The 13,175-nt window shown below is 53.4% G+C and overlaps 1 protein-coding gene across 4 annotated transcripts in view; it reads right to left on the reverse strand.

The window, feature by feature from the left end:
* PDGFRB (platelet derived growth factor receptor beta) overlaps positions 1-12,957 on the reverse strand; it is a 42,003-nt gene extending 29,046 nt beyond the window's left edge. For 3 of the 4 annotated variants that reach the window (XM_016954031.3, XM_016954028.3, XM_016954030.3), the window contains exon 1: positions 12,476-12,957. The gene's annotated coding sequence lies outside the window, so the exon portion shown is untranslated. Of the gene's footprint in view, positions 1-81; positions 231-12,475 lie in introns of all 4 variants that reach the window. The other variant, XM_054684697.2, reaches the window with a different exon arrangement.
* Between the last annotated feature and the right edge of the window lie 218 nt (positions 12,958-13,175).

Below are 13,175 nucleotides of genomic sequence, written 5' to 3' on the forward strand. Positions count from 1 at the left end.
GGAATGACACGGTGCCTACGTGATAAGAGGAAGTGAGGTGATGGCGTAAGCATTGTGAAGTAGCGTTAGGCTACTACTGACCTCCAGACATTATCAGAAGGATCAGGTCATCTGCTCCAAGTGATCCTGGACCACCGAGCCACGATGGTGTTGATGGCTGGATGTCAGAAGTGGACTTTGTTGATGACTAACAGGTGGGTAGCGTATATGGACAAAGGGATGATTCACTCCTGGGCGGGACAGACAGGACAGTGCAAGATTTCATCACACTACTCAGAACAGCACAAAATTTAAAGCTTGTAAGTTGTTTATTTCTGGAATTTTCCATTTAATGTTTTTGGACCACAGTTGATCTGGGGTAACTGAAACTTCAGAAAGTGAAACTGCAGCTAAGGGTGACTACTGTACAGTCCTGACCCTCTCTGAGCCTCAGTTTCCTTATCTGTGCAAAAGGGTGGGCAAGACTGTCTTGGGAGCACTTTAAGGGCTGACATGCTGTGGCCCTCAGGGCTCCACTCTGGGAAGGCAGCTGTGCTGAGCTGGAATGCTGGGCTCAGGGTGGGGGTGCTGGGGAGGGACCCATGTCATGACTCAGCTCAGAGAAGGCTGCCAGTTCCAGGCCTGGGAGTCTGTGGGGGCAAGAGGCATCTGGAGCCAGGGATGAAGTCCTCCCGCCAGCAGCTAAAGAGTAGGAAAGGGATAGCAGCACAGCCTGGGCCTGGTGGCAAGTCTGGTCCATGTGGCTGTCCCCAAGCAGGCTGAGATGTGGGTGTGATTGGGTCATGTGATCAGGGAGCCCCATCCTGGGAGCCAGAGAAGAGAGCAGGATCGGAGGGTGAGGAGACAGTTACAGGTGGAGGGGAGAAACTGGGGAAGTGGCCGAGGCTCCCACCCGCCCCCTTCAATCCTATGCTCGCTCCACTTCCAGTTGTTGGAGAAGGCTCAGTGCTCCACCCCTGCACCACGAACCTCCCCACCAGCCTCGGGATCACTCTAAGGGCTACAGAAAGAGAGCAGCCCGGCGCAGGCCACTCAGTGTTGGAGCCATTCTCTGTGCCACGCTGCTTCTAGGCCCGGGGTCCTTTTTATGTTTCTCCAGGTACCTACAAAGTCCCCTGCACAAAGCAGCAGAAATCGACTAAGATGGGGCCTGGCGTGTGCTCCCGCTGCTCTGGAAGTCCAAACTGGATGGAAGAATAGCGCTGGTTCCCTGGAAGGCTGCTAAGCCCCCTGCACCCACCCCTCCAGCACAGGCTCAGCTGCCTCTGGCTGTCCCACCGCCAATCTCCTCACCTCCAATCTGTCCCCTCCACCTGTTCTCACACCCCAGCCAGAGGGACCTTTCTGAAATACCTATGTGACCTCTCCGGCCCTCCTCTGCTCTCCATCCCCCTCAGGCAAAGGCTGGCTTCTCTGCCCAGCCTTTCAGAATCTTCCGGCCCGGCCCTGACAGCTCCCTCACAACCGAGGGAGGAAGGCGGCTGCCCCTCCAGCTCCCCAGGGCCCAAGCCAGGCCCTCACACTCGTCACTCACTGCGTGCTCCTCTCCCCATGAGGCCTCCCCAGGGAACACAATGGAAAGAAATGACCTATTTTCTGGAAGTCCAAAATAAGATGAAACATCTGTCTGGAATGGGGCCAGGCTGATAAAGAACGGGCTGATCTCCCCAGCCCGAGCCCCGCTCTCCTGCAGCAAACACCCCCTCACCCGTCAGAGTGCGCGTGCTTGGGGGTGGGGGCAGCGATGCGGCTGGCTACTTGGAACAGTGCGTGGGAAAGCGCTCAGTGTGTGCCTCACGGCTGCTGGGGGCCCAGGGGAGGGGGCCTGGGTCCCCAGGAAGGCTGGGAAGCAGCCTGAGAAGGAGGTCAGTGAGGGAGGGAGGCCTGCTGCACACCCCTGCCCACCGGCTGCAGAGCAAGCACTTCCTGCCTCCTGCGGTGCCTTGAGGGTTACCCCCAGGGCCCTGTGGATTCCTGGCCCAGAGTCCCCCCACCCACCCCGGCCCCATCTGGGCCTCCAACAGCCTTAAAAATAACAATAATAATAATAGCTACCTCTGATTTAGTATAGTTGACCCTTGAACTACACAGGTTTGAACTGTGCAGGTCCACTAACACGTGAATGTTTCACACACGTGAAACATCCACCTCCTTCCCACCCTTCCACTCCTCCACCTCCTCCGCCTCTGCCACCCCTGAAAGCAAGGCCAACCCTTCCTCTTCCTCCTCCTTCCCAGTCTACTTAACGTGCAGACAAGGGTGAAGACTTTTTCAGTGATCTACTTCCACTTAATATAAACTGAATGTATTTTCTCTTCCTTGTGATTTTCTTTCATCTAGCTTACTTTATTGTAAGAACATAGTATATAATATACATAACAGACAAAATATGTGTTAATTGACTTTACGTTATCAGTAAGGCCCACAGTAGGCTGGCTATTAGCAGTTAAGTTTTTGGGGAGTCAAAAGCTATACATGAATTTTCGACTTTGCAGTTGGTGGCTGTCCCCAGCCCCCTCATTGTTCAAGGGTCTGCTGTACTTATCACCCACTATCTATGCTAAGCTCCTTATATGAATGATCTCACCAAGTCCTCAGAACAATCCCATGACATCAGTACTGCTTCCTCATTTTACAGATGTAGAAACTGAGGCACAGACTGTTTACATTGTTTGCCCAACAGCTTGCCAGTGGTGTCTCCAGTGTTTAATACTGGGCAGACAGGCTCCAGAGCACACAGCCCAATGCCCATGAGACAGCCCCTCTGTGGCAGGAGGCAAAGATAAGGAGGCCTGCAAAAAGGACAGCCCAGTACCTGGCACAGAACAAGCTCAAATAAAAAAAAATAAAAGTTAATTAGCCAGGCGTGGTAGAAGGCGCCTGTAATCCCAGCTTCTCGGGAGGCTGAGTCAGGAGAATTGCTTGAACCCGAGATCGCGCCACTGCACTCCAGCCTGGGCAACAAGAGTGAAACTCCATCTCAAAAAAATAAATTAAAAAATAAAGTCGTCAGCCTTATCTTTTCGCCTTCTTTGTCCCAACTTCTCCTTTCACTCTTTCACGCTGTCTTTTGAGCTGGGTAAAGCTGAAGCTGACAGTTTGAGTGGGAAACAGTCACTCCATTTTTCACAGAGCCCTACAATCTTAGTACATTCCCCCTATTCACATCTCCCCCACCTTCTCTGCAATTGCACACCTCCCATGACAGGGCTCTCACCACCTCACCTGTGGCCCATTTCATTCTTAGCCAGCTTAGAATCTTCAGAGGGCAGACTATTGAGAATTGTTAATTACACTGAGTACAGTTTATCTCACTGTATTCTCTGCTCATTGGTCTTGCTTCTATCCACCAACCACCCTCTACCCAAATACAGGACATCTTTCTAGTTATTGTTCTGATCCCCCCCAATCTGGAAACAAACAAAAGTCCCTACTAATTTAGAGCCAGGCACTCTGCTAAATGAGATGATCTGGAGATTTTGTTTCATCCTCACGACCACCCTGTGAGGGGGGTACACTCATTATTCCCATTTTACAGAGGAGAATACTGAGTCTCAGAGACTTTTGGTAACTTTCCCAAGGTCACACAATAAGTAAGATGCAAAGGAACGGGAATGCAAACTCAGGCCGGCCTGACTCCAAAGCCTATATTCTTTCTTTTTTTTAGAGACAGGGTCTCGCTCTGTTGCCCACGCTGGAGTACAGTGGTGTGGTGGCATGATCATAGCTCACAGCTCACTATAGCCTCAAACTCCTGGGCTCAAGTGATCCTCCCGCCTCAGCCTCCTGAGTAGCTGGGACTACAGGTGCGCATCACCACAACTGCCAAAACCTGAATTCTTGCCCGTCATGCCAGACTGTCTGTCTCCTGACCAGAAACAGTTCTGTCCATCTGTCCACAGAGAAACGTTCTCCCTCTAACGGCGTCCATACGGAATCCAGGATCTCAGGGATGAGAAGATCCTCAGGGATCTGGGTCCCGCCTCTGCTCTGACTGAGGGGCAGTGTATGCGGGAGGCCTGCCCCGGGTCACCAATAATTTTAAAGTCGAGCTAGGGATAGAACCCAGGACTAGGGATAGAACTCCACAACTTCGCTGCGAGGCTGAGGGTGAGCACACAAGGCTGAGGAGAGAGTTTTTGCTTAGGAAAGCCAGGGTCTGGCAGGGGCAGTGCTCCTGCGGGATACAGCATCCGGGCAATCAGCCCAGGTGTGTGGCTGGCTCTGCCACAGGCCTGCTGTGCTCAGGGTCCAGGCCTGCCCCTGTGGGGGCCCCAGCACCCCCTTCCACTGTTTGCAGAGGGCCAGGGCCTCTGTAGCTGCAGAGTTCCAGGCCTCCACCATCCTGCGGCTGCCCTCCCCACCCCCACCCCCCAGAGCCTCATCTCCGGCCGGTGCCATGGCAACAGGGAGTGCCAGGCCCTGGCAGCCAAAGGAGCCCCTGAGAGGGGTCCCAGGCTGAGACTGAGGAGGGGGGTGCGGCAGGCGCAGACAAGCAAACCTTCTGTTCCCCGGGCTGCTGCCAGCCCGGAGCAGCCATGGGCTGGGGTGGGGGCCGCAAATAGAATGGGTTCTCAGAGCCAAGTGGGCAGGGGACAGGCAGGCCTTGGGCCATTCACACTGACCCACCAGCACACAGCCTTCCCCCACAGGCCCAGGGCCTGCAAATAGGGGAGGGGTAGCTAGCTAATGAGTAAACCCTTCACTTATCAGTGCCAATTACCAAACATTGAGATTCCCCTCAGAGCCCTCCTGGGCGGCAGAGCAGGAGGGCAGAGAACCCCCATGTTTCACTGACCCTCTCACTGTCTCAGCATCTGTCTTCCCACCCCTGTCTTCGGTCATTCACTTAACCACCCCTCTGTGCCTCAGTTTTCTCATCTGTAGATTGGGGCTCATCACTGGGTTGTCAGGGCTATTGAAGGAGTTAACACAAGCAAAATGTTTAGAATAGGGCCTGGCACACAGCCCTCTGCAAAGTTGGTGGCCACATTATTATTATTCATTCACTCAAGGGAGAAGAAGTCACTCACTCACTCGGCCTTGCGCACACAGCCAAGACTCCACGGGACTAGGCTTCTCAGCAAAGTGATGCATGTGATAAATGAGACGGTGCAAGAAAGCCTCTCCCAAAAGACGCTCCTCAGGAAGAGGTAGCTGCTGATTATTGGTACAATCAGTAGCAACAGCCCTTTTCAGTGTCCTGAGGCTCAGTGAGGAGTGTCTCATCCTAGCACACTCGGCGATTCGGTGGCCAACCTAAGGCCAGACCCATCTAATCACCACTGTCTGTCAATTACTTCTTTCCTGAACTTTTGTCTTAGTCCTTTAATATGACTTCCCACAAATCAGGATACCTACCTAACAACGATCTGGACTCTCTCCAACTTCCTAATATGGAATTAGGCCTACAGTAGGTGCTCAGTAAATGCTTACACGATATGAGAGATTAAATGGCTCTGTAGGGTCAGCTCTTCAGTCCTGGGCCCTCGGCTGCCTCCTAATAACACAGGATTCACTAGGCTAGGGAACTGGCATGGATAGGCAATGGTGACTCTTTCCTTCCAGGGAGGTGATGGAGATGAGCTGGTGAGGGCAGAACAGACATATGGCACTCTGAAGCCAACAGGCTGCGCCTGATGCCATCCAGGGCAGGGATGGGAGCCCCGCCAGGCTGGGAGCAGTGGTTCCAGCTGGAAGCCACTTATTCCTGGGTCCAAGCCCCAGTTCTCTGAGTTTAACTTATCTGAGTCCCAATTTCCTGGGAAATGGCATGGGAGACCTCCTTTTCCATTTCTGGGAGGGCCAGAGATGATGACGCACAGCACTTGGCACATGATAGGTGCCCAGTAAATGGTAACTAACAACAGTATATGATTACTCCAGTGGGGAGAGCGGGTATGGCTTCCTGAGGGAGGTGGCCTTGAGCTAGGCCTCCAGGGTTTCTTGAGATTTTTGGCAGATGATGCCAGGGAAAGGTATGGCCAGGGCTCTGGGAGAGATGAAAGGCATCTGGGAGAAATGGCAGGGAGAGATCTGTTGGGCTAGAAACTGGGGCTCTTCAGCAAACAGGTAGGTGATGGCCTGGGAAGGAGGCAGCAGGAGGCCAGGGAAGGAGGCAGGGAGACTTCAGGAAAGGTCTGCGGTGCTGTGTGAGGATTTTCTCTGGACCACCAACTTTTCAAGGTGTTGATAGTGATGGCGGGTAGTAGCTGCTGGCTTGGCAGGGCAATGCTGTAACTCCAGGCACTGTGGGGAGGGGGCCTCCATGCAGGAGGATGACACCAGCAGGCTGGCATTTAGTGGGAGGCTGTGGATTAGGATGGGGACAGTGGAGGTTGCAAGGCCAGTGTTGGGGATGAAGCCGTCCCAAACTCAGCCTGAACTCCTTGGCAGGACAAGCTACATAATTTGTGGGGCAAGCACAAAATGGAAATGCAGGGCTCTTTGTTAAAAATTATTAACAATTTCAAAATGATGACTGCAGAGCATTAAACCAAACATAGGCCCTTCTAAGCATGGGGCCCTCAGGAGGATGAGTACTCATGAAGCCATCTCTGTGCCCTGGACTAAAGGGGAGGCCATCTGTCTGTCTCCATCGATTTATCCATCCATCCATCCATCCATCCACCCACCCACCAATCCATTTATGCATCTCTACATGCATTTATTTATCTAGTGATTATTTCACTATCCATTCAGCAGATAGGCCCTGGGTTGGACACTGATAAGGACACAAATACAGGTGAGATGGGAGCCACCCACAGTCCACCAGGTCAAACCTGCACCTTTACCTTCAATGCTCTGGGCCAGGAGGGGCCAGGGCTTCTGTGACATGTTTAGAAAGCTGAGCCCTACCCCTCTAAGGCTAACTGGAAACCCTGCCCCACCCTATAACCACTGAGGCTCAGCCTCAGAAGTGAAGAAGCTGGTGGTGTCACTGCCCTTGGGTTTCCACTTCTCAGAAGGGAAGGTAACAGAGCAGCAGCAATGAGGATGTGGCAAAACAGTCACAAGAAGCATGGTAGGAACTCTCAGGGGCTAAGGGCAGAGCTGGATGGACCTCTGGGGTCCATCCCTTGGCTTCTCCCCACTTTATTATAAGAGGAAACTATGATTAGAATGAAGAAGTGGTATGGCCAAAAGCTCGGGGGTCCAGCAAACCACCCAGGAAGATTCCCATTTCTTGTTGGGACGGCTTTGCTCCTTTTCAGCCCATAGCCCAGACAGACCTGGAGGCTGAGCCCTGAACCACAGAGGTGGAGCTGGGTCTCTCCAGGCCTTCAGAGAGATGGTGGAACAAAGGCGAGCCCAGGTCCCAGGCTCAGGTCATCACCAATGATCTGTACGGACCTTAGGTGCAACCCTTCCCCTCTCTGGACCTTAGTTCCCATCCATACAATAAAGCAGTTGGATCAGGTGACCCCCAAAAGTCCTTTTCATCTCTGACATTCAGGAACTTTCAGACCCCCTGACCCTCCCAAGGGACAGCCCTCTCCATCACAGGGCGGAGAAGCTGGTACCTCTGGCAGATAAAAGGTTTCAGGCACCTGAGACATCAAATAGCCCTGATCTGAACTGAGGAGAGGAGGGGATTTTAATGCGGTTAAAGCAGTACACTTTGATTTTCAGCCTCCTGCACCAGGCTGGGGGTGGGCTACCCCAGGAAGCATGTGGTGGATGTAGGGGGCGGGGGCAGGGTGGGCTCTGGGGCTAAGGCTTGGAGGTTCAGAAAGACTTTATCCTGAGGATCTGGGCCTGAGGGCTCAGGAGGGATGTGAGGTGGGCTTCCACACTGGAAGCAACAAGCATGCGAATTTCACACCCACTCCCACCAGAGGTAGGTCCCTGTGTCCATTTCCCCCCTCACCTCTGGATCCCATCACTCATCTGGGCCAAAGCCTTGCTTCCTCTTGAAATTAGAGCATATGAGGTTTGAAAACGCAGCACTGGGAGAGACCTAAAGGGTTACAGCATCCACACGCAGCCTCTAGTGGGCCTTCCTCCCCGACCCTCCCTGCTCAGTATCCCAGGAAAATGGGCATGTGGGAACTGTAGGAGCCCTCTGAGCTCCTCAACAAACTGAGCACGTTAAGGGGCCACACTAATTGTCAGAAAGTTCCTCATTGTTATTGCGGGTTAAAGTTTTCCATTAGTGGTCATCGATCCTGACCTCTTTCTGTAATGTGTAGAAAAAGGGTAAGAAAAAAACCCTTTCATTGTGAAATTAAATATGCATGATCCCTGAGTACACAGCAAGGCTTGTGCAGCTGCCAATCTGGGCTGGCATGGCTTGGAATCCTGAAATTGTTTTAGGGCTGGAAGAAAGATTTACCATCATCTGGGTCAACCTCCTTGTTTGACTGATGGGAAAACTGAGGCCCCAGAAGGGAACGATTTGTGCACAGTCCCATAGGGTTCTAGGGTCTGATGACTACCTCTGGAATGCTGAGGGCCCCCACAGCTGAGGCACATTCTCAGGGTTTACACTGGATCCCCAGGGGCATCCCAGGCCCCATCCAGCCTCTCATCAAGGGGATCTGGAGTCAGAAACACCCAGGTGCAAATCCCAGCTCCGCCACTTCCGAGCTGTGGGACTTTAGGCAACTGACTCTGCGCACTTTCTCACCTGTAAAATGGGGAGAGTTTAGCTGGGTGCGGTGGCTCACGCCTGTAATCCCAGCACTTTGGGAGTCTGAGGCAGGCGGATCACTTGAGGTCAGGTAGTTCGAGACCAGCCTGGCCAACACGGTGAAACCCCATCTGTACTAAAAATATAAAAATTAGCTGGGCATGGTGGCGCACACGCCTGTAATCCCAGCTACTTGGGAGGCTGAGGCAGGAGAATCACTTGAGCTTGGGAAGCGGAGGTTGCGGTGAGCCAAGATCATACCATTGCACTCCAGCCTGGGCAACAGAGTGAGACTCCATCTCAAAAAAAAAAAAAAAAAGTGGGGAGAGTTTATATATCTAATTTTGAGGTTGCTGTGACGGTTTATTTATTTATTTATTTATTTATTTATTTATTTTGAGACAGTCTTGCCCTGTCGCTTAGGCTCACTGCAATCTCCGCCTCCTGGATTCAAGCAATTCTAGTGCCTCAGCCTCCTGAGTAGCTGGGATACAGGTGCGCGCCACCACGTCTCGCTAATTTTTGTATTTTTAGTAGAGACAGGGTTTCACCATGTTGGCCAGGCTGGTCTCAAACTCCAGACCTCGGGTGATCCACCCGCCTCGGCCTCCCAAAGTGCAGGGATTACATGTGTGAGCCACCGTGCCCAGCCTCGATGGTTAAATTAATCCAGTAAATATTTATTAAGAATGTCCTGAATGCCCAGCATGTTCCAAGTGCTGAGGAATACAGCAGCAACTTTGAGGTAACAGATGTAAAGCACAATTGAAGTAGACACAGAAAGTGCTAAGAACGAGTTGGTTCCTGTTATATCATCATGCTCACACTGCTTCCCAGCTGAGGTGCTACAAGCCCTGACCCTGGGAAGGGGCCCAACACCCCTTCCCTTCCCTCCTAACGCTCTGGGTCAGAAGACAGGGGGCACCAAAAAGATTCCCATTCCAAGAACCCACTGCCCACTGGGTTCTGAATCAAATGCAAGAAATGGGTGGGCATTTCAGAAGACCTTTTCATCCCTTTCTCCCTTCCCACTGCATTCAGCAGCAGCCTGTTCTGAGCCAATGCCCAGAGCACCCTCCTTTAGCCTAGAAGGCAGCTGGTCTCAGAGTCAGACTGTGGCCTGTGCCTGGAGGACGGACACGGATCTTTGGAACATACATGGTGTCCAGGTCCCTTCCGTGGGCAGAGCCTTTTGCAGGTTGCAGATTAATTTCACAGCCAAGTGTTCCAATGCAGGAGGCCAGGAGAGCAGTGGTTCTCTCAGCCAGTGGCCAGAGGTCCAGCTGTGAAGTGCAGGAACTGTGGTAAGCACCTTGCCAATGCTGTTGTCTCATGGAGCCCACACACGGTCCTGCTGCTCACAGAGAAGGAGATTGAGGCCCAGAGAGGCAAGGTGCTGCCCCGGGGTCACACAGTCAGCCAGAAACTGACTCGGGGTCAATGCATAGTCATCTGATGCCCAAGCCTGGTGCTGGTTACCCACAGCGCTCACTGCCTCCCAGCTACAGAAGGAGCCCAGAGATGGGATGTGGGGGGTCTGAGGTTGGCCACACGGTGGATTTAAATCGAGCCAGGGCAAGCACTGGGTCTCCTGACTCTGGATCCACGGTGCTTTCCACTGCCTGCCCCACATCTGTGGGCAATTATAAGTCCCAGCTCTTCTTCCCGCAGAGGAGGGGGGCTGCTGATAACTGCTGTCTGGGAGGAGGGTGCTGACCAGATGGTCTCTTTCCTCTCTCAAGACCAAGCCAGGGCCCGGGCAGACCTTGGAGCAGTCAGACCTGAGGCTGCACTTTCTGCTGGGGAAGGTGCTGAAGCCAGGAGCAGGCTCTGCAGGAGGATGGAGATTCTTCCCTCTGACTGGGAGCTTCCCGGGGAGCACGAGGTAAGCCTTTAGAGTCAGGCAGACTTCAGCCTAAACACCACCTTAACTCACCGTATGGCCCTGGGAAAGTCACTTAGCCTCTCCAGATCTCAGCTTCCTCATCTACAAAAAGTAGGTAATAACATTGATTTCAAAAACTTGCCATGAGGACTCCAAGGTGTGTGAAGTACCAGGCTCTATGCCTGCATGAGGTAGGTGTTCAGGGACTGTATGTCCCTGAAGGCTGTGGATTCAGGGTCTCCTGCTTGGAGACAGGGGAGGACTGCATGACTTCAGAACTTGTCACTAGAGGCCTCTGTGCAATCGGGAGGTCACAGAGGGAAGCAGAGATACTCCTCCCTGCTTGCAATGGAGGAATGCTGCCTGGAGTAGCCACACGATGTCCTGGAAGGGCACCTGTGAGAAGGCTGGAGGCCTGGGTTCTAGTCTCACACTTGGGAGCAGAAGGTCTTCAGTGAGCTCCTCCTCCCTTTCACCAGGACATTTTTTCAGCCGCACTGCCTATCCAGGGCTGGGCACTTGGGGCAGAGCACAGGATGGGGAAACCTTAAACCTTTCCCCAGCAGAAAGTGCGGCCTCAGTTCTGACTGCTGGGGCCTGAACAATCTCTGATGAACAAACACAACATAAACAGATCACCAACAGGGGAGGGCCAAGTAACATGGCTTCAGCACAAAGTGCATGGCTAGCACTTGGAAGACACGAAGAACCTAGGAAGGCTGCCTGGAAGAGGTGGTGTATGGAATATCCCTGAAAGAAAAGTGATGAGGAAGGGCATTCCAGAAAGGGGGAAGAGGGAGGGCAAATGCCCACAAGCAGGATGGTGCGCATTCCTTCTGGGAATTCTGGGATCTGACTGGCGGGAACAAAAGGCCCAAGTTTGGAGTAATGGGGCACGGGGAGATTCCAACCTCTCCAGGCTGTGCCACTTACTAGCTGTGTGGCTACAGTTATGTGGCTGCGTGAGCCTCAAGTTCCTCATGTATAAAACGGAGGTAAAAACATTCACTGCCTCTGGGGTTGCTGGTGAGCATTACATGAGATCAGTCTCATAAAGCACTCAGCACAGTTGCGGCGTGCAGTAAGTGTCAAGCAGTGGCAGCCTCTGTTAGGAGCTGGGACTTTCTCCAGGCACTGGGGAGCCATAGGCGGATCCTGGGCAGGGAGGTGGTGTGATTGGATTTATGCTTTAGAACGGCATGGAGAAGGGGTAGAGTCCAGAAGGAGGGAGACAACGAGGAGGCCTGAGCAGCTGCCTGGGACCAAAGGAAATGGCCCAGTGGCTGACCCCTTCTTCACAGAGGAGCCCCCAGATCTGACAGCCAGGTCCCAGCCCCCAGACCCAGCAGCATGACCGCTAGGGGGTTGCCATGGCCTCCCATCACCCTCGAACTTTCCTAGCCCTCAAACTTTTCTAGCTGCTGGGGGTTTAGAAGGATATCTTAAGAATCTAGAAAATTTGCAAATCCATTTAAATCCCCAAAGGTTGCCTGGCGGCTGACTGGCCTAAAGCCAGACTGATTCTTAGAAACAAGGCTTGGGCCAAGGAACAGCGGCTATGGTCCTGAGGTCCCCAGTCCCCTGCTTTCTGTGTACCCTGCCTACCTTCTCCCAATTCCCCTCTCCCGCTCTTCCCAGCTCTCCTCACTCCCCATTGACTGTGCTGTACTTTGGAGGCCCCCAGTCAGCACCCAGAAACCCCTGAGGATTGTTTGATGAAGGCAGGAGCAGCAGGGATGATGAGGTGGAGGCCACTCAACCCAGAGCAGGGGAAAGGAGAAAACTGGCTCCTCCAGCCCTGACATCACCCACAGTCTCCCAGCCTCCTCTCATCTTGTTTTGTTAAAAATATCTTCCCTTTTTTTTTTTTTTTTTTTTTTTTACCTACTCGAAGAGATGCAGGTTAGGGCAAAGGGACAGGGCATGGGGCTGGGGTTCCCACTTTTTCCAGCACTTACCTTGCTGCTGATGGCTTCTGGTGTGGGCACAGTTCCAGGCTCTGGACAGTCACCCCCTCCAGGAAGTCCTCCTTACTGCCCTCTCCCAGTTATCAGAAAGACTGCTGGTCCCAGAGTGGGTAACAGCTGAGTAGAAGGACAGGCAGGACCGGTGCAGGCTCCTGAAGGCTCAGGAGAACAGAGGGATGGAGGAAGGGGGCTGCTGCAGGGGAGAGAAGCGGCCCAGCTTCGCCTCACTCCCCAAGCATCCTTCGGGAGGAGCAGAGCCGCCAGAGGGGCCGCCCTGGGTCTGGCTGTCTGCGTTGGGCAGGGCGAGCGCAGGCTGCTGCTGGGCAGCAGGGCTGAGGGGCCGGCTCTCTCCTCCTCCTTGTTGATCTCCTCTCTGGCTCCAAGTTGCTCACAGAGCGATCCTGGGTCCCAGATAGGGCGGGCAGTCACTGCTGGCTGCTGGCAGCCTCAGGAGCTCACACCACTGTGGGCTTCCATGCCCCCCCACTTCCCCCGCCACTTTGGGGGAAAGGCTGCAGGGTGGCTTCTGATTGGCCCAGCTGGGAGAAGGGGGGGGCGGCGGGGCAGGGAGGGTGGACGCGTGCGTCTGTTTTCAATTTCAGTTTTTTCCCCCCTCTCTCTTTCTTTTCCCCCAAGTTTCTTGTTTTTCTTCTTTTCCCTCTGCTTACTCCCTCCCATCGCCCGTTCGCTC

The sequence above is a fragment of the Pan troglodytes genome, chromosome 4 (assembly GCF_028858775.2).
Source record: "Pan troglodytes isolate AG18354 chromosome 4, NHGRI_mPanTro3-v2.0_pri, whole genome shotgun sequence".
NCBI classification, from domain to species: Eukaryota; Metazoa; Chordata; class Mammalia; order Primates; family Hominidae; genus Pan; species Pan troglodytes.